Source organism: Euprymna scolopes, chromosome 18 (assembly GCF_053919585.1).
Source record: "Euprymna scolopes isolate OS-2025 chromosome 18, ASM5391958v1, whole genome shotgun sequence".
NCBI classification, from domain to species: Eukaryota; Metazoa; Mollusca; class Cephalopoda; order Sepiida; family Sepiolidae; genus Euprymna; species Euprymna scolopes.
Genome location: NC_136499.1, coordinates 123,315,276 through 123,339,625, shown reverse-complemented (window position 1 = coordinate 123,339,625; position 24,350 = coordinate 123,315,276). Strand labels below are relative to the sequence as shown.

At 31.4% G+C, this 24,350-nt stretch overlaps 1 protein-coding gene across 2 annotated transcripts in view; it reads left to right on the top strand.

The window, feature by feature from the left end:
• Positions 1 to 24,350, top strand: part of LOC145297795 (phosphatidylinositol transfer protein 3-like) — a 169,482-nt gene that overhangs the window by 37,944 nt on the left and 107,188 nt on the right. The gene's annotated exons all lie outside the window — the stretch shown is intronic.

Here is a 24,350-nt window from a genome sequence, read left to right as displayed (position 1 = left end):
AATATATATATATATATAAATATATATATTTAAATATATATATATAAATATATATATACATATATATATATATATATATATATATATATATATATATATAGTAAGTTACAAAATATATATGGCGATTAAGCTACACTGAATATTCCGTGTTTCAAGCCTGAAGAGTCCTAGAGTGGATGAAACGCGGAATATTCAGTGTAACTTAATCTCCATATATATTTTATAAATTACTAACTAGCTCTACCTACGTATTGAGAACTTTTGAAGTAAATACTTAACGTTTACGCATAAATTTATACTTTCGTATATTAATTTTATGTGAGTAAATGAAGTAGTTATATATATATATATATATATATATATATATATATATATATATATATATATATATATATATATATATATATTTAAAAGAGTGTAGCCATCAACAATTGTGGGGTTTTCAGCCTTTTATCATATTTTTATTTTAAAATATTTTTATAACGCGTTTCAAGCTTTGTACAGCTCTCTTCAGATATTTTCGTAAAAAAAGTTTTTTTTTTTTTTAAAATGAAGGTTTGAAATGTTATTTTTAGGTTTTGAGGATGTTAAGATAAATTCTAGAACAATTCGGCCACAATTGATATTATCAGAAATGTAAAATAATCCGTGTACGGTTTGTCTGATGTAATTTCACTTATAATAGTTGTTTATATATTGGTCACTTTTGAACAAAATTGTATATTTATTTAAATATATCTGTACTTATTTAATGTATTTATATGTAAATGTATAAGCATGTATATATATATATATATATATATATATATATATATATATATACGTATGTGGATAAATATGCATATAGATGAATATATATCTTCTATGTATACATCGACACATATATATATATATGAATATCTATCTATCTATCTATCTATCTGTCTGTCTGTCTGTCTATCTATACATATATATGTGAATATTTGCATATACATATATATGTATGTATGTGTATATGTATGTATATGTGAGTATTTGTGTAGGAATGTATGCATATATATGTATATATGTATAAGCATGAGTATATGCGTATATGTATGTAGTATATATGCATGTGTATATGTATATATGTATATATGTATGTCTACATTTATATACGTAGTGTGTGTATACATACGTATATATTTATATACATATGCATATATTTATATACGTAGGTATGTATATACGAATGTATATATATACGTATGTATATATATGTACGTATATTTATATTTATATACGTAGGTATGTATATACGAATGTATATATATACGTATGTATATATATGTACGTATATTTATATTTATATACGTATATATATTTATATGGGTATGTATATATTTATATTTATATACCATATATATATCATATATATATATATATATATATATATATGACTGCATGTATATGTATATTTTTATATATATTCATATACGTATGTATATCTATATACGTATATATATAATTTTATATCTATGTGTATGTATATACGTATATATATTCATATACGTATGTGTACGTATATATGCATATATATCATCATATATGTATATGTATGTATATATTTGCATAGTATGTCTATATATACGTATGCATATATTTACATGGTATGTATAGGTATATAACCTATGTATACGTGCATATATATATATATATATATATATATATATATATATATATATATATATGTACTCACGTATATACGTACATATATACATTTCTGTACGTATGTACATGTATATACGTACATATATACATTTCTATACTTATGTATACGTATATTTGTGTCTATACATTTATATACGTATGTATATTAGCATGTATTTCTATATGTGTATAACTGTATATATTAATGTATATATATGCTTTTGTATATATATATATATATATATATATATATATATATGCATATATGTATATATGTATATGCAATGCGTATATGCATATGTATATAAATATATGTATAAGTATATGATTATATGTGCATATATCTGTGTATATGTACATATTTATATCATGTGTATACATAGTATATATACATATATATATAATGTCAGGTTAGTGGTAGGGAACCATTGTAGAGTGCTCGATTCTTTGATATGTATATTTGTATGTGTAAATATGCATATTTCTCTATATACATATATATATATATATTCATATATATATATTTATATATATATATGTATGTATCGATATGTATTGACGTATATAGGTGTTTATATATATAATATATATACATATAATATATATATACAATATATATAATATATATAATATATATATAATATATATATAATATATATAATATATAACATATATATAATATGTATATATATATAATATATATATACATAATATATATTCAATAATAATAATATATATATATTATATATATATAATATACATAATATATGTATGTATATATATATATATATATATATATATATATATATATATATATATATATATATATATATATATATATATATATATATATACAGTATCAGGTTGTTAGGAGAGAACCATAGCAGTGTGCTACATTATTAAGAACAATAAAAAAAATAAGTTAGTAATATTTATACAAGTGCTATAGAAGATCAGAGCAACATCGGTATTGTTGGTTGAAAATCTATATATTATCTTTGTTTTGACCAAACCGGAAGTGACGTAGGTTCGAATTAAGACCAGACAATCGAAAAGAGGCGACGATTTCCGAAAATATCGGCGAAAAAAGCAACCCCCTCCCTGTAGAAAAGGTCCCAGTTGAGGTTGAAACAATTATGCTTTTGGCCAAGTTTTGGATATTTGTCGCCCGAAAGGTCGAGTTTTAACATGATACCGATCTCGTGAAAATCCCTCGTCTCTGTGGAAAGTGTTTGCGAGGCATACAAACATACATACATTAATACATACATTTAAAAAGACAGTTAAGATTTATATTATAGACTAGTTTGGGTGCCCGGCTTTGTCTGGGTGTTTGTAGGTGTGTGTTTAGCAAAAAAAAAAAAAAAAAAAAAGTTGTAGTAGGCAGGCAGGTTCGAACCCGTGACGCGAAGCAGAAGAGAATGTAGAGGTGTGTGTAAAGTGTTGGTTGAGTAAAATAAAAAAAAAAAAAAAATAATAGGAGTAGTAAGCAGGCTCGCACCCGTAACGCGCCAGAGGAAAAAGGGATGAAAGAAAACAAACGATGTTCCTACTGTTGCTGTGACGTCACGGGCGGTCGAAATAACGCCTTTTAAGCGACGCCGGTAACGCGAGGATTGAATGACTTGCAAAAATTGTCAACGAAAAAATCGACCCTCCCTGTATAAAAGTGCCAAGGTCGAGCTTCAAAATGATGCCAACCTCGTGAAAATCCGTCGCCTCTGTCGAAAGTTTTAGGCATGCATACATGATGATTGCCACGCCTTGTCGGTCGAGTGCAACTCCCTCAGACACTCTATGAGACCGAAAATGACTTTTTTTAGTTCTGCCGGCGAATTTACACGCTCAAGCAGACATGACACTGAAAACGGTGATTGGTATACATGCACATACATACATACATACATACATACATACATACACATACACACATATACACATACAAATCTATAAACATACACACATATATACATATATACATACATACTTACACAATACATAATACACATACATACATACATATACATACCCACATGCATACATACACATACATACACATATATTCACACATATATAGATACATACTTACGCAATATATCATACACATACATACACACATGCATACATACACATACGTACACATATATGTACACACATATACAAATACAAATATACATACAAACACACATATACATACATATACACATACACATACGTACACATATATGCACATATATATATACATACATACACATACATTTACCTACATATACATACACATACATATATAAGCATTTATACACATACATATATATATATGCATATATACACGTACATATACATATATACACATATATATGCATACATGCACACACAAACATATATACATATATACACATACATATACATACATACACGCACAAACATATATGATGGCAGCAAATTTGCTTTCGAACATTGCCATCACTCGATATAGCACAAAATAAAGAAAGAAAAAAAAGGTATGTAGAAACACGAAAACATTCAGTGATGGACCGCACGAATGTGGCTTTTAAGCCCTGCTAAACTCTGGCATTCCTTAGCACACATTGTACAGACATGTGCACCACTAGCAGCACGTTCTTGCTGTTCTTTTCTATGCAGGATCAAATGCCGTTTCAAACCGCCTGTCGTTTTGTACATCCGCCCGCAGTTGACACAGGTTAACTCTGGCAACTCAAGACTGCTTTGTGGCCCACTGCGCCGATGAGTAGACTGGTGACTCATCAGCCCAGCTCTGCTAAGGCATATTCTTCCGCACACCTCACACTCCAGACCAATTTGGCTCCCCCTCCCATCCACGGCTCCTTTCACTCTCCCTTTCCGGATATCGCGCTTCAGCCGCTCATACTGGGTTCGATCCACCTAAAACTTGCCCACACCTCCCCCCAAGGTCCTTCTCCACCCTCCGCGATCCAAAGCAAGACTCTCCCAGGTTCTTTCATCAATCTCACATTTTTTTAAGGTGGATCTTAAACAATCCTTAAATCTCAATTTAGGCTTTTGAGCCAGACGTCTTCCCTCAGCGAGCTCGCCATAAAGGAGTTGTTTGGGAAGTCGACTGTCTAACATCCTCACCACATGTTCACTCCATCTCAGTCTATGCTTAATAACGTGAGTCTCAGAGTTTTAGCTTTGTTCGACAGCTAAATCTCTCTCTCGGTTCAAAATGTTGACATCCAGCAACAAGCAAGAGCAAGATAGCCAGCAACAAATCAAACTGCAAACCAGCTTAATGCGGGTACTGGTCTCCCGTTTTATGGATTTTTAAATAAGACATTTTCTTCTCCCAGAGGGGTTGCCTTCACCACGTCTTACGGGAGCCCTCTCCACCCCACATACTAAAAAACACATGCATGCACACATACATGCACAATACAGATGTACGCAAAATTACATATACATGTACAAACACATGCAAACAAATACATAGAGGCGCACATATACGCATATATATACATATGCATATACACATGTACACACACATACATGTAAAATACACATGTAAGGGGCGTTCCAAAAGTAAAAAATCCGCAATGAGCAGGACGACGATGATGGTGATGGGTACGATTAAATGAGGTTGACATGAATAATAAAAAAAGAAAAACAAGAAAAACAATTCAATACGAACAATTTGTAGAAGAGACAGTCACTCGTTGAAGTATTTGTGAAACTTTACAAATAAATGGATGTAGGAATCAGACGAAAACAAAAATCCAACTGATCAGTTTTAAAGACGCCTGGAATCAGACGAAAAAAAATTTTGGTTTCGTCTGATTCCCACATCCATTTATTTGCAAAATAATGTGTGAAATTTGTCGTCATCATCATTATCTAGAGCAGAAGTGTGTCTTATAAACAAACTTTTTATTAAAAAAAAAGTCCAGGCGTCTTTAAGACTGATCATACATACATACATACATACATACATACATACATACATTTAAACAGACAGGTGAGATTTATATCATAGATTATATTGGACCCGATATATAGCAATGATTTAAAAAGTTAAAAAACAATGACTTGTGCGCCACCACCGAAAATTGAAACCAAAACGGTTAGCTTACGATTGACTTTTTCCTTTGACGTAATGTCTGAGCTATGAAGACATGTTTCATGCAAGGCTAAAACATAAAACATGAACCAATAGCTATTACGTTATGCATGCATATTCGTAATGCCGTCATTCGATATACGCCTGGCAAATTCCATTCATTTTCACATATTTGCACCGATATTCCCCAGCTAAAACACAATTATAAAGTTTAGCATGGGTCCGAAAACCCTATATAGTAAGTTTCATATCTGTAGACAAAATAATGACAGAGGAGTTTGGTAAGCAAAATTTTTTAAACAAAAATATATGCGTATACATAAATATATATAGAAAAAGGTTTGGTTTTACTATAAGCATTTTACGCAAATATGATGCAAGTATAAATCATGTAGAATATCTCCATGAATATAATTGCATGTAATAGTTAATTAAAGATGAACATCCCATAAGAAAATAAAAAAAACTAATAGGAAATTAATTAAAATTAATGTTTAAAAGAATATGCAAATAAGCTAGATCTTTTGCAAATGAATGCAATTCCATGACCCATATATAACAATGTTGTATTTTCTTTTTAAATAAATAGAAAAAAAGGGGTTTCAATATGAAACATCATCGGTATGGCATACCCACCCTACCTTATACGAGGAACAGTGCACCTTCTCCAAGTGATATTAACTCAAGTTATAGTACGAAGCAGGATACTCCACCAGACTAGACGAACTCTTGTCCTAGAATCCGGTAAGACACGACATATGGTTTCCGTTCTGCTAGATCTACAGCAGATGTGCTAACGGTTATATCTTATAGGATTAGCGAATCTCTCGACAAAGGCTTCATTTCTAGGGCAATTGCTCTCGAAATATCAAAGGCCTTTGATAAGGTTTGGCATAAAGGCCTACTACACAAGATTTCCAGCTACGGTATAACTGAAAATGTTTTCCCAATCATTAAATCATTTCTCTCTGATAGGCTCATAATAGTAGTGGTTGATGAGCAGAAATCAGAGGCCCACAGTATTAATGCTGTAGGCCCTCAGGGGTCCATACTGGGTCCAACTCTCTTCCTGATCTACATCAATGATCTCCCAAAACGCATACTAAAATCTTTCGTTGACATCTATGCTGATGACACGACCATCTATGGCAACACATCAAAGGCCATAAATGATGATGTTCTCTCTGATTCTCTCTCCTCTGATCTTGAGCGTGTGGTACAGTGGGGAAAGAGGTGGCTGGTTACCTTTAATGCATCTAAGACCAAGCTCCTATCTCTACATCATAAACGCTCTGATCCCATCTGGCATCAATTGAAATGGATGGCTCTCGTCTAGGGGAGGCCCCATGTTTTGATAAGCTTCTGGGTTTGACCTTTACTCCTGATCTTAAATGGAACATATACATCAAGTCTGTGGCCAAGGTCGCTGGGAAAATGGTGGGATCCTTCTACCGCTCCAGAAGATATCTCACTACTGATGCAATTCTCTATCTATAGTACGTCCAAAGATGGAGTACTGCAGCTACATCTGGGCGGGAGCTGCTAAAAATAGCCTATCCTGCCTTGACAGAGTACAAAATAGACTTCGTGGCTTGGTGGGGGATGCCCTTTTCTCTACCCTGCAACCTCTTTCCCACAGAAGAGACGTAGCGAGCCTGTCGTTGTTCTATCGTTATTTCCATGGCAATTGCTCGTCTGAGCTCCATTCTCTGGTCCCCCCTCGCCAATCGTTTTCAAAAAACACCCGACTAGCTGAAACCACCGTCAATAATTTTCCCCACTCTCTATCTGTGCCTAACTCAAAACGTAGATTCCATGAACAAAACTTCTTTCTTAGAACTGCACGCCTGTGGAACACTGTTCCGCTTGCCTGTTTCCCTCCCGACTTCAACCTGGATGTCTTCAAGTCCAATAAAAACAAATTCCTGATGAACTGCCTCCCTAAGTAATGACACCTTACCAATTCTCCAATACTATTGCTACACTATCCCTTTGATTACTGTACACACAATAACCCTTATCCCCGAGTGGCCATTGGGCCTTGATAAGTTATGAACCCCATGAAAAAAAAGTGACCACAAGAAAGATATACTATAACATATATAAATGATAAATTAGGAATGAATTATGGACTCAACCTTTTACTAACTCAGTGTTTTAAAGACAAAGGTAATAAAATACTCGAATATCTATGTATTTCATATAGAGATCAAGTGGCATCCATAATTATATACGAGCTTGTCATATCTGCTGTAAGAATGGTAAAATTAAAGCTGTGCTGCTGAATGCCTCTATATATAATTGTTTTTCAAACGTATAATCATATCTGTATGCGTATATTTATCATTCTAATATATAAAATGCTATATGTCTGTCTGCCTGTCTCCATATTTTCAGACTCTATCTTCTTCGAAACTAAAAGTTGCGGTGCAGCGCTAGGGGCCTATTACAATTGGATTTTTTATGGACTGTTCTTTGATGGATCATTAGCTGGTTAAAATAGATATTAGGGGGTCAAAAATGGGTCAAAATTGAAAATATCGTTACACATTTTGTACATTCATCTTAGTTTATTTTTAAGTTTAATTTTTATCTCTTTTTTATGCGTATCACGTTGGTACAGTGATAACGTCACTAGCTTTGAACGCTACAGTTTTGCTTTCGGTTTCGATTCTAGCTGATGGCACCCAAATACATATTTTTTTTTGCATTTCAAATTACGACTATAATAAAACGTCTCCGCTTATCTCGGCATTGTTTCCAGTCGTCCTAGTCTTCTTCTTGTCACTGGACCCAAACAGGTTGACTCAGGAGAGATGTGTTGGAGAATGCGCAACCCTTGCCTCACAATTACACGCGCAGTTGCCTCTACAGGGGTATCCTTTATCTTTCGAGACTGAATGGAGGCATCATCATCATCATCATCATCATCATCATCATCATCATACAAAATCTGGATAAATTAAAATATAATATTTAAACGTATTTTACGTCCGAGCAAAGCCGAACCCCACCCCCGCTAGTGTCTCTATCTCGTTATATACGTGTGTATATTTGCTTCAATAGTATGCGTACATATAATGGGTGCTTGTGTAGCTATATATTGTACCTATTAATATACGTATTAATATCTCTATATTATTATATATTTGTGTATGCGTCTTTCTTATATATCGTTTAAACTTGAGAACTTATTCTAACGCTTTGCTCAACTGGCATAAAGGCTTTATTAGGAGGAATTTAAATAAGTGGCAAACGCTTTTTGTCAATTTTTAATCTTTACTCTTGATAAAGCCTTTGTATTACCTAAGCGAAACATTGAATTAGAATCTTGAATAGTTCATGTTTCCTTTTCCATTTTATATCGCAGTATCGGATCACATCCACACACACACACATCACGCCCACACGCACGCACACACACACGCACACACACACACACACACACACACACACACACACACACACACACACGTATATATAATGATAGTTGTTCCAAGAATAATGTATCATATTTTAAACTAAAAAAAAAAAACGTTAAGAGTTATGAAGATGGGAGTGGTGCCATTAAAACGAGCGACCTTATGTACTTCAGAATTTATTTTTCTGCATAGTCACCATCATTCTCATTGAGATGCACTTTTGCCAGCCTCTTTTGATGTCTTAATCGTAAAGCTACGGAGCGCACTTTGTCACTCACATTTCTGTCGCCGCTCTGAACTCGACAAACTCATCTCCGAATGCGCCTGACAATGTCAATATCTGCAAGAGAGATGAAACTTTCAGGTCATGAATGCATAGGTTCAGTCATGATAACAATGTAATTTGCAATTCCCTTCTGATCCATTCGGGCGGAATGAAAATAAGAAGCATTACTTTTAAAACGTCCCTCCTGTAGATATTAATATCATTGGCTCACAAGGAGCTTTTAGACAGATTATCAAAGACCTCTCCTTGATAACAACCTGTTATGTTCTCTGGAAGCTGAGTGACAACAAGTCTCCCCAGAGTTCCAGTACTCTCCACCTCTTTCGATAACATTCGCAAATAAATTTGCGTTATCGCAACAGCTGCTTACCATTAATTTCTCGCAGGCAGCGGTCATTGGTTTCCACTGGCATTTGATTGGCAATAGCCTTCCCAATGTTCCAATTCCCTTTGCACTTGCCCAGCGGAGGTCTGGTCAGTGCTTTCTCCTCGGTCTTTATGTACCTACATAAATTTTATGTAAATATTTTCAGTATTTACTTCGACAGTGCTCGATACGTAAGTAGAGCTAGATAGTAAGTTTTTAAAATATATATGGCAATTAAGCTACAAATAATTTTTCACATTTTATCTTCGTGGGGATTCGTCAGACTATTGTATGGAATTGTTGTTGTTTCATATTTTTATATATAAAGTAATACTGGGTTTACTTGTCAGCCAATCAGATTCTTAGTAATTCACACACTGGATACGATAATAGGTGTGTGAATAACTAAGAATCTGATTGGCTGACTAGCAAACCCAGTACTACATGGATATATAAAAATACGCAATAAGCATCAATTCCATGAAAAATAGACTGACGAATCCTCTTGAAGATGAAACACGGAAAATTTTGTGTAGCTTGATTGCCATATTGCAAAACTTACTATATCTACGAAACGTTGCACACGTAGACCCAACACGTCGCAGCAGATTACGCCACAAGATACATAAAACAATAATTCGACTCCTTCTTTTGTAACAACGACATTTATTTCTGGGTACTTTCCCCAATAACTCGTGATCGTGCTCCTTCTCTCAGTTTCTGTTCTATGGAATGCCGTTTCGAACGTGATCTCGAACGTGCTCTCAAACGTGCTCCCGAACATGATCTTTGGTCTGTGTTTACCGCAGAAGAATGGAAAGTGAGTATCTTTGCTTGTGGTTAAATCTAACCTCCAATTTAGAGACACGTAATCTCCTACCCAAGTGTGGGGGGAGAGACAACCGTTAACCCGTCCGCTCTTCTTGATGTACAAATTCCAACTCTACTCTATGTCCAACCAACCTGATCACGTGATAACATCCACGTCCTTCCGATTAACTGTTTTTAGAACTTCCGGTGCAACTTGTCTAGTTTATACCTCAGTATGTTTTGACAATTTTATCAAAACATAGCTTCACATCTCATTTCTGGTTTACCTCGCCAGTTAGATAGATAGCTAAATCGAGATAAATAGATATTGATATATAGATAGATCGACAGACAGATAAAACGTTTAAATATGATATTTTTTTTAGGCGGGGGCAATGGCGTTAATATCACACATTTTTTGTAGGGCATAGTGCGTTTATTTTTCCCACTCTTCTTTATATTATTTCTTGTTTTAAATTATTTATTGATAAATAACCACTTATCAAGACCAAAAGCCATTCGACGATAAAGGTTAATAGGTGATATGTTCCTGAAATAAATACATTTATTTGACGCAGCTGAGTGGTTTTCGCTACAGTAATCGAGTAATATAATCTATTAAGTCGTCTTAACTGTTGTTCGTTGACGTAAGTGGCAATATGCTAATTTTTAGACTTCCAGCGTATCTTTCGACGACTCTTCTATCTGCTATTTCCGCCTGTATTTATGGCTTATACCAGCCAATCATATTCTTATATGGAGAAACCCGGATGTATTCATATTTATTGCATCAACCAGTTGGATGGCTGCTCAGATAAAGAATATTATGAGCGGATTGAAAATGATGAATGGAATGAAAAAAGTTAGATTAAGTATGGCAAGGATGTATGACAAATACTTGTTAGCATTAGATTTGCAGGCAATTATGCTGTAGTCTGTTGGAAAGCAGTCCCATGGTAAAAAACTTCTACGGATGGGAAATTATTGGAAACAAACGTTTATGAAAATTTCATCTGATGAAGGAAAAAGTTGTAAAAGACGAGTTTTTGCTATGAATGTCTTACAAGAAGGAACCAGAGACTAGAGCTCAGTCGGGCATCTTCGATTAAAATTATAATAGAGCAGAAAAAGACTAGCAACGACTTTTATGATAGAAAGGAGTTATAAAGTAGAGAGACGAGCTGAGATTCGAGCGTAGTATCTGTTCTGATGCTACACTTAATTTGTCCTTATTCAATGTAGGGGAAAACCCTTCTATACTAAGGCAATTTTTATTTTTGTCTACTACCAGTGTGCCCCCTTTTGGGGAGCTAGTTTTCCCCACATTAGAAACAATCTTGTGCCATATATTGCTCACGTGAGAAAGCAATTAAATACCAATAGAGAAGCAATCTTCACTCAAGCATGTTTTCTTCCGTCTGATCTCTTCCCTGCTTCATTTTTTACAGTTCGTTCGATTCGTTGGTCTAGTGGTCTTCATCAATTTGTTGTTTTGATACCTCATTATAATATAGCATAATCCAGTAATTTATTTCCAAGAACTAGAGGCTTGCGGAACACTCTTCCTGCTGACCGTTTTCCCCTACTTAGTATTTTTTTTTCAAAATTAAGACCAATAGGCATCTCAAGTCGTTGTGACAATCATCTTTCGTTTTTTAGTTCCTCAAGCGGTTTCATATTCTGTCTGGAGCGATTTTTATAAAAATTATGAAGTCGATCGTGTACTATGTCAAAGTAAGGATATTTGTTCTGAGCAGCGCGTCTCCAGATGTTGTAGTAATACAACGTTTTTTTTTTACAAGTAAGTCACCACTTATCAAGGCCTAAGGGTCACTTGAGGATAAGGGTTAATGATTGTAAGGTGATAGTTTAGTAATTGTTAATAGTGTAGATTGGGTAAAATTTGGATGATTTAAGTGGACGACTCAACAAGAACTTGTTTACATTGGACTTGAAAATTACCATATTGTAATCGACCGGGAAGACGGGCAGTTCTAGGAAAGAAACTTTTCTCTTGAAATCTGCGTTTACATTTAGGCACAATTAGAAAGTGTGGGAAACTGTTGATAGTTGTTGTGTAGCTTGTCGAGTGTTTTTTTTTTTTTTGACAAAGAAAAAAAACATAGGTTTGAGCTCGGACGAGTACTTGCCATGCAAATAACGATAGAGCAGAAACAAGCTCGCAACGTCTTTTCTGCGAGAAATAGGTTGCACGGAAGAGAGAAGACTTTCGTATATGCCGCGTCTTATATTTCTTCTACTATAGAAAGTTGATTTACGTGACCGCATTTCCGTTTTGTCAATTATATTCACGCCATCCATTCATATATCACGTTGTGCTAATTACACTGCCATGATCCGTTCACATTTCCGGGAGAAATCCAACACTTGCATCCGGATAATAGAAGAAAACCTGATTAGAAAATAAAGACAAAATGAAACTGATGGTTACATCGGCCGAAACGTTGTGCAACGAGAAATGTAGTTCGAAAAATTCTGTTCGTAGAAAGTATCAAACACTTTGAAGAATCGCAATTTCTTCGATCCTACATTGACAAAGGACAAATTAGTGTAGCATCAGAACAGATACTACACTCGAATCTCAGTCCGCTTTTCTACTTTACAACCCCTTTCTTTCATAAAAGTCGTTGCTAGTCTTTTTCTGCTCTATCATAATTCCAGTCGAAGATGCTGGACTGAGCTCTAGTCTCTGGTTCCTCCTTGTAAAACATTCATAGCAAAAACTCGTCTTTTACCACCTTTTCCTTCATCAGCTGATATTTTCATAAACGTTGTTTGTTTCCAACAATTTCCCATCCGTAGAAGCCAATGCCATCTCTATGTCTGAAGCCGTAGCTATACCATGACAACATTCAGGAAGATTATCATTTTTACAGTTGATTTCTCCAAGTACTCTAACCACTGCGCCACGGGTCAATTATAAAAGTGATAGTCTCCTGAAGGTTGCAGGTTCAGTTCTCAGTGTGGACGATCGAAAAATACAATTGCGAATTACTTAGGAGATCTATCTAGTCATGGCTGACGGAACAAGAGCATACTACCCTCGTGAAGTAAATAAAGGGTTCCTTTTGAAATTCCGTCCAAATTCCCGAATTCGACACAAACATTCCCGAGTTCGACAAACTACACCCGTAGAAAGTCGGAGGTTACATCGACCGAAACGTTGTGAAAATAACATTTAAGATAAGAACAGGAGTTCGATTAATCCGAATTATGTTATCTATGAAAATAAATTACTTTAAAATCTATATCATATTTCTATTAGTTTGTCTGTTTGTCTGTCCGTTCCACTTTTGCTGGAAAACTACTGGTCCGATCTCGCTGAAATTTTGTATGGCACTTTTTATGATAAGATGCAGCGAACTAAGTATTATGGTAACCGTTCACTGCACAAGTAGGAATTAATAGCGATTAAAGGGAATTGATCACTACAATACCACATTTACTCTAAAAGTTTTCTCGGAAACTGCTAGACGATCTGGTTGAAAATTTGCCCCTTTTTATGATAAAGTGTGGCGAACTAGGTATTATGGTATTCGTTCGATGCACAGTAAAGGGGTTAATGGGGATGTATAAAATGATTTAGTTAAATTAAAAAATGAGCACAAATTTAACCATATGCAATCATTAATTCGGCATTAAATACTCTAAGTAAACAGGTTAAAATTTTTACCCCGTTTTTAGCAGGTTAACTAATCTAGTATTACACATTAAAACTAATTTTATTGGTTATATTTCTCACGCTAACTTTATTATTTCCATTTTGTTGCCTGCCATCATTTTAGATTTTTCCAAAAAAAATTTTTACCGTTCATTCTTTTGCGAACTGTTATGTTCATCTTCATAGTTCTTATTGTTTCAGCCAACTCATCCTCTGGTCTTCTTCAGGTAATTATTCGCGACGGGATAGGAATGCTGAGTCCTCTAACTGTATCTCCTGTAATTAATGCCTTCCATAATTTTGTTATCTCCCTACGTTTCGGCCAACTATTACGCTGGCCGACTTGGGTAGGATTGAAACCGCTATCTCTAGACAATGCTTGCTTGGAGCCGTAACGACCTAACGCTTTATCCGCTGCGTCACGGGCTCCGAAGGGCGATCAAAGTCGGATTTTATGGTCTTATAAATCCAAATTTGTGTTCCTGTCTGGTCTTCCATTGTCGCGTCCATACTGAATTCTATTTTATCTACTTTTATTGAATCCTTAAAGCCAACAACAACAACAACAACAACAACAACAACAACAACAACAACAACAACAACAACGGGAGGCAGTAATTACTGGGGATTTACAAGACTCAGCATTCCTATTCTATCGCAAATTATGAAACCTCATCTCAGAGGATTCCACCGTGTTTGTTATTCCACTTATTTTATTTATTTTTTTTTATAATTTTTAATTATAAAAAAAAAGTTGCTTCTTATTTTGTTTTACAAATAAATAGTTAATTTCTAATTTCTCGTTTAAACATACTCTACACGGGTCGTCTAAATATCTGCACATTCTGGCTTACATCAGATTTTTTTTTAAATTTTTACAAGGTTGTCACCACTTATCAAGGCCAGGAAGCCACTCAGGGATAAGGGTTATTGTAAGTACAGAACGTTAGTGTGTAGACTTAATAAACTGTCTACTTAAGGAGACGGTTTATCAGGAATTTGTTTACGTTGGACTTGAAGACATCCAGGTTGTAGTCAGGTGGGAAGCAGGCAAACGGAACAGAGTTCCACAGCATTCAAAGAGTAGCATTCAAAGCTGGTGACGTTACCACTGTACCAACACAACACACATATGAACTGATTAAACTTAAAAATGAAAAATAAACTAAGATAAATGTACAAGATGTATTCTTTCAATTTTGACTTATTTTTGACCCCTTAAAAATCATTTTAACCGGCTAAAGATCCATAAAAAACGGCTCATAAAAATCCCATCATTTGAGAACCCTAGCGCCGCTCCGCGACTTTTAGTTTCGGTAGAGATACAGGTTGAAAATATGGAAATTAACATTTCTAATTTCTCGTTTAAGCATACTCTACACGGGTTGTCTAAATATCTACACATTCTGGCCAATTGTAATGACAGACAGACAGACATACAGACAAACAGACTTTTATGTATTAGATTATTCGGTTTTCTAAATTTTTGAATTAAATTTTAATCTTTTCAAAAATTTGACCAAGTTCATCTATTCAAAATTCTCGCGAACCAAGCAAACACACATCGGTTGAGACTTTACAAACCACTAATAACATCACTAGCAAAAATCCGAGAAAAATATTTTATTTGTAAAAATCTCAGAATAATGATTGCCATCATTTAATAAAATAATTATTTAACATTATTCGATTTTCTATATTTTTAAAATTAAACTTATGAAATAATATTTAAAAAAATATGACCAAATTACTCGATGTGTGTATATATAACAAGCTGCCCCCCCCCCGGGCGTTGCTGGTCGTACAATACGCTTAAACATGATATTTTAATTTATGCAGATTGCGTATGCATTAGTATAGAATTAATCCTTAATTGAATATCATAAGAATATGAGGAATAATTTGCCCGCAAAATAAATAAATAAATAAATAAAATAAAATAAAAAATAAAAATAAAAAATAAAAAAATAAATAAATAAAAAATAAAATAAAATTAAATTAAAAAAAAATAAAATAAAAAATAAAACAATGATAATGTCGTTCATCAAATTCCGTCTGTGTTTGTTTACAAAATCACATCAACTGATATTTGGGCTTGACGATGAATGCCCTGGAAAAGTCACTTCTTATTAATGTTTAGTTTTAAAATATGCAAACAAAGAAATGATTCGCGGTAATTTTAAATGGTACTTCTTTTATTATAAATTAACAGTTCACTCTAGCTTTGCTCGGGCCCTATGTACTGTTCATAACTTTATGCGCATATGCATATATATATTAAAAAGTTTAACTCGTGTCCAGGTAACTTACATCTAAATTTTCAAGTGTTTAAACCCAAAATTGGCGGAGGAATTTGGTAGAGTCTGCAAAGATCAGTTCTTTCAACTTTGACTCCTTGGCAGCCAGATTTTCGCTCAAAAACTGATTAAAAAGCTTGCTGCATGTCTGAATACCCTTTATGTAAAATTTAAAATATTTAAACCCAAAATTGGCGGAATAATTTGCTAGAGACCGCAAAGGAAAAAAACTTTTGAACTTTGACCACTTAACTGCAAAATTTTCGGCCAAACCTCAATTAAAAATGTGCCCGATGTCTGAATACATTTTATGTAAAATTTTAAATGTTTAGACCAAAAATTGGCTGAGTAATTTGGTAGAGACCGCAGAGGTAAATTTTTTTAAACTTTGACCCCAAATTTTGACTCCTTAACATTATTTGGGGGGGGGAAGGCTGCAATTAACTTAAAAAGTTTGATCCATGTCTAAGTAACCTACATCTAAAATTTCAAGCGTTTAGACCCAAAATTGGCGGAGGAGTTTGGTAGAGTTTTCAAAGGTCAAATTGTTGAACTTGGGCCCCTTGACCGCCAAATTTCTGGCTGAAAACTTATTAAAAAGATTTTCTCAAATCTCAATACCCCTTATGTCAAATCTTGAGTCTGTAGACTGAAAATTGACAGAGTAGTTTGGTAGGGAATGTACACACACTCACACACACACACACACACACACACACAGACAATTTAACTTTTATAGATATACTAGCATGGGTGCCCGCCGTTGCCCGGGTGTTTGGAGATGTATGCTGAGCAAAAACAAAACAAAAAAAACGGCCAATTTTTTAAACTTTGACCCCTATTATGACCCTTAACATTTATTGTTTTGGGCTCAAATCAAGTTATTAAGTTAGATCCATGTTCAGGGAACGTATACCTAAAATTTCAAGTGTTTAAAGCCAAAATTGTCGGAAGAGTTTGGTAGGGTTCTCAAAGATCAAATCGTTGAACTTTGACACCTTAATAGACAAATTTCTGGCCGAAAACGGATTTCAAAGATTTTCCCAAATCTCAGTACCCTTTATATCAAATTTTGAATCTGTAGACTTAAAATTGACAGAGTTATTGTGTAGGGAAATGTTCTTTTCGTTTGGTGAATTGATAGTTGCTATTTCTTTAAATGAGTAAAGGGCAAAATAGATTCATTTGTTGATATAATAGTTAAATAAATGATTTTGTGCTGCGAGAGACTTACAATGTAATTCATTAAAATTGTAAATGTCAACGTAATTAAAGAAATAAATTGTAAGATGGTCAACATCGTGAAATTTGGAATATAGACTTTGTTGTTTGTTTGTTATATTCTCTGTAATTAAATATAGCTTTATAAATTAAGGATTTGTACATAAAACAGTGAAATCTAATGGAAAAAATTATATATATATATATATATATATAGAGAGAAAAATAAAAAAGGAACAAACCGTATTATGTGTTCACCAACGTTTCGTCTTTATTTCGAGACTTCCTCTGGGTGAAATGATATTATCGAAATAAAGACGAAACGTTGGTGAACACATAATACGGTTTGTTCCTTTTTTATTTTTCTCTATTTTGTCGGAATACTATTTCCATTATTTTCATCATATATATATATATATATATATATATATATATATATATATATATATATATATATATATATATATGTGCATGGAAGTCAAGAGATTATTCAGGAATATTGGAATGTTTGCGTTCTAGCAAATATTGGCGGTCACCATTCCTTGCCGAAAAGTAATAGCCTAATAAAAATGATAATGAAATATACACTGAGTTAATACCGATGGTCATCGAAGGCTTGACGCCCATAAAGAACGCAATATGCATTTCTTTCAACCGTATCCTAGGAAACATTATCGTACACACCGCGCGAAAAATTGCCTGACTCTGGACACCCGACATATTTAAAAGCACTTGACTACAGTAAAGTAATAGCCGTCGCTTGGCCACCGGGAACTAAAACATGGATCTGGTCTTACAGCATGTGCAGAAGCAGTAACATCAGCTGCTACTAATAGATATACACACGTATATATATATATATATATATATATATATATATATATATATATATATATATATACTAGCAGTTCAACTAGGCTTTGCTCGGACCGTATGTACTGTTCATAACTTGCCCTAAGTGTGAATACACTTTATGTAAGATTTCAAATGTTTAGATCAAAATTTGTCTGAGTAATTTTGTAGAGGTCATTTTTTTTTAACTTTGACCCCAATTTTAACCCCTTAACATTTTATTTTTTTAACATTAATTTTTACTCCTTAATATTTATTATTTTGGTCTCAAATGAAAATAAAATGTTTACCTATATCCAAGTTACCTATATCTAAAATTTCAAGTCCTTATGCCCAAAATGGGCGGAGGAATTTGGTAGAATCTGTAAAGGTCAATTTTTTCAATTTTGAACTTTTAAATTGCTTACCACATGTCTGAATACCTGTTATGTATAAATTTCAAATGTTTAGACCCAAAATTGACTGAGTAGTTTGCTATACACCGCAAAGGTAAAATCTTTTGAACTTTGACCCCTTGGCAGCCAAATATTCGCCCAAAAGTTTATTGAAAAGCTTGCCCTATGTCTGAATACCCTTTATATAGAATTTCAAATGTTTAGACAAGAAATTGGCTGAGTAATTTGGTAAAGACCGCAGGGGTCAATTTTTTAAAACTTTGACCCCAATTTTGACTCCTTAACATTTATATTTTGGAGCTCAAATCTAATTATAAAGTTAGATCTATGTCCAAGTAACCTATATTTAAAATTTCAAGTGTTTAGACCCCAAAATTTTCGGAGTAGTTTGGTAGAGTTCTCAAAGGTCAAATCGTTGAACTTTGACACCTTAACAGCCAAATTTCTGGCCGAAAACCGATGACAAAGATTTTCCAAAATCTCAGTATACTGTATATCAAATTTCGAGTCTGTAGATTAAAAATGGACAGAGTTATTGCGTAGGGAAATGTACACAGATACGCACACAGACAGGTTCACTTATATATATATATATATATATATATATATATATAATATATATGACGATTAAGCTACACTGAATATTCCGCGTTTCATCAACTCTAGGATCCTTCAGGCTTATGTGCGAATTTTGTGGTTGTCTGTCGTTTTTATATACGCACCTTCTATTGAGATTTTAGGTAGCCAATCAGCTTTCTAGTATCGACCGCGCCCTTCCTATCAGCCAATGGACATGCACTTATAAGACAAAGGCCCATTTGACCTCTGGTTGACCTGATTCTTTGTGTGTGTTCTATTTAGCCTGGATATCTAGTGTCTTGACCTGTGTTAAATCTAGGTTAGTTTTTTATGTTATATATATGGCCTCTGTATGGCCTTCTTGGGTCTGGGAGACCCAGTAAGCTTCCACTGAGGACTCTGTCTCTTGGCCTGTCGGTCATTGATCAGCTCGACCATATTTCCGCTGTCATGACAACGTCTTTCTTTTTTTAAATTCTCTAGGCACCTTTGGGACAAACTTCGCGCATATTTTCCGCATCTCCAGTTCCTAATTGTATTTACAGTTCCCACACTGACATCAAACTGTGCACTTATTGTCCTTATCCATGAAATTCTTTATTTAGCGAATCAACTCTTGTGTTCTGACTTCCTTACTTCTCCCACATCTCTCATTATCTCTTACAGACTACCTGCCTTCCTTGAATCTCTTATGTCACTCAAAAACTGATGCTCGATTCATGCAAGCTGGTCCAAAAGCAGTCTAAAGCATTCCATACGTTTATGTGGTATTTTTCTAACTTTAAACCAGATTTTCATTACATATCGTTCCTCTAAAGTGTCTTCGCATTCAGATTGCATTTTTGAGGTTAACCAGCTGTGGCAATCAGGCTTTAGTAAGGCGTATTCCAATTCTTGCTGTGGCTGTTCCTTTGAACCTGAAATCATAAAAATTGGTCCGGCATTTCATAGTATTATAGCAATAACATACTGAATTTTCAAGAGTCTACGACAATTTTAAATGCCTGAACAAAAAGTCTGGAAACTTATTGAGGCATCTCGTATTTGCTAAAGATGTCTGAGAAAATGCAATTATATCCTCACCTTTGCACATTACCCCCATCACACACAAACATAAAGAAAGAAGAAAAGAAAGACAGAAAGAAAGAGAAAAGAAATATAAATATGATCTTCCATTCCCTCGTCACGCTCTTTCGCAAAAAGAAGAAAGAAGAAAAAAAACAAAAAACAAACACAAAACTGTAGTCATCTTTGGACATCAAATCGACGAAAGTTCACAGCACGCACTTGCTATGACGAACAGTCAATCGCAACAAACACGTAGTTGATGAAAATTACAAGCCGGAAATGAGAAGAAAGCGGATGCGTGCTCACCTACTTCCCCTAGGACGAATTTCAATAACTTGTTCTTCCTGATATGAGTCGAGACGAGACACATCACATTTGAAAATTCTCTTACTACGAAGTATTCGTATTTTCTCGAGAGATATAAAGTAATCAAAGATTCTAAAGGCAAACCAGTGTGCATAATGAGAGATCATCCTTCTGTTTCAATGGAAACCCAACTCAATGACTTTCGATTATATTTTCCGCAATATTTCTATCCAGTTATAAGCCTAACAATATGCTGTACTAAGGGAAAATTAATTGAGTATACATTTGTAATTTTCATATTTTTCATATATATATATATATATATATATATATATATATATATATATATATATATATATATATAGTAATTTATAAAATATATATGGCGATTAAGCTACACTGAATATTCGGCGTTTCATATACTCTAGGATTCGTCAGGCTTATGCGCATAAGCCTGATGCATCCTAGAGTGGATGAAACGCCGAATATTCAGTGTAGCTTAATCGCCATATATATTTTATAAATTACTAACTAGCTCTACCTACGTATTTAGCACTTTTGAAGTAAATACTTAAAGTTTACGCATAAATCTATATTTTCGTATATTAATTTTATGTGAGTAAATGAAGTAGTTATATATATATATATATATATATATATATATATGTATATATATATATATTCACTATTGACGAATATATTGCGTGTATATATATGAATATATTGAAATACTTTAGATTGATATACATAACTTGAAAATTCAGCCTAGCTTAATTGTCAAATATATTTTCATAAATTGGTACTATAACAAGAACTGTTGAGATAAAATAAACACGTAAAATTTGGTAATGGTCGCAATAATGCCGTATACATACATATATATATATATATATATATATATATATATATATATATATATATATATAAATATATATATATGTGTGTGTGTGTGTGTGTATGTGTATATAATATATACAAAGAAGGCAAGGGTTGCTACGTGATCTGGTTCGAATCTCCCGACTAGCAATTATCACTTCCTACAATGATGATTGCGGAAGCATGAAACATTAGTGGCATTAAGTATAAAACTAATAGCTAATATGTATTTAAAACATACATATACAATATAATATATATATTATATATATGTATATAATATATATATTATATATATAATATATATATAATATACATATATATAATATATGTATATAATATATATTATATATATAATATATATATAATATACATATATATAATATATTTATATAATATATATATATTATATATATAATATATATAATATACATATATATATAATATATGTATATAATACATATATATTATATAATATATATATGATATGCATATATATATATAATATATATAATATATATATAATATATATATAATATAAATATAATATATATAATATATAGTATAAAATATATATATATCATATATATATATAATATATATAATATATATATAATATATATATAATATAAATATAATATATATAATGTATAGTATATAATATATATATCATTTATATATAATATATATAATATAATATATATATAATATATATATATAATATATATAATATACATAATATATATATAATGTATATAAATTATATATATAATATATGATATATATAATCTATATATGTAAATTATATATATATAATATATATAATATATATAATATATATAATGTATATAAATTATATATATAATATATATAATATATATATGTAAATTATATATATATAATATATATATAATATATATAATGTATATAAATTATATATATAATATGTAATATATATATATTTGTAAATTATATATATATAATATATATATAACATATATAATGTATATAAATTATATATATAATATATATAATATATATATGTAAATTATACATATATAATATATATGATATATATAATATGTAGATATAACATATATTATATATAATATATATAATATATATATAATATGTATATGATATATATATAAAATATATAATATATATATAATATATAATATACCTATATATATAATATATATAATATATATATAATATATAATATATAATAATATATATAGTATAATATATATATGATATATATATAATATATTTATATATGTAATATATAATGTTTATATAATATATATATAATATATATATAATTTATATATATAATATATATATAATTTATATATATAATATATATAATTTATATATATAATATATATATAATTTATATATAATTTATATATATAATATATATAATATATATATAATATATATAATATATATAATATATATATAACATATATATAATATATATATAATACATATATAAATTATATATAGATATAATATATATTATATATAATATATATATAATATATATAATATATACATAATATATATCACATTATATATAATATATATAATATATATAATATATAATATGTATATAATATATATAATATAATATATTATATATATAAGTATATGTATAAATATGTATAAATAAGTATATATATATAAATAAGTATAAATAAGTATATATATATATATAAATAAGTATACATATATAAATAACTATAAATAAGTATATATATATATAAGTATATATATAAGTATAAATAAGTATATATAAGTATATATATATGTAAGTATATATATATAAATAAGTGTAAATAAGTATATATATGTAAATAAGTATATATATATAAATAATATATATATACATAAATGAGTATATATATATAAGTATAAATCAGTATATATATATATATAAATAAGTATAAATATGTATATATATAAATAAGTATAAATAAGTATATATATATAAATAAGTATATATATATCTATATATATATAAGCAAGTATAAATAAATACACACACCCAACACACACACACACACACACACACACACACACACACACACACACACACACACACATATATATATATATATATATATATATATATATATATATATATATATATACTTAAGCCCATAACTTTTCATAATCTCATCAACTACGTGTTTGTTGTGAAAATCTTTTGATTTGAAATTCAAACATTTCACGTCATACATTTTTAAATTCATTGAATGACTAAAATCTGATATATATATATATATATATATATATATATATATATATATATATATATATATATATATATATATATATATATATATATATATATATAAACATGACCTTTATATTTCGAAGATTACGACTGCAGGCTCCACCTCGCGTGCATTCGTGA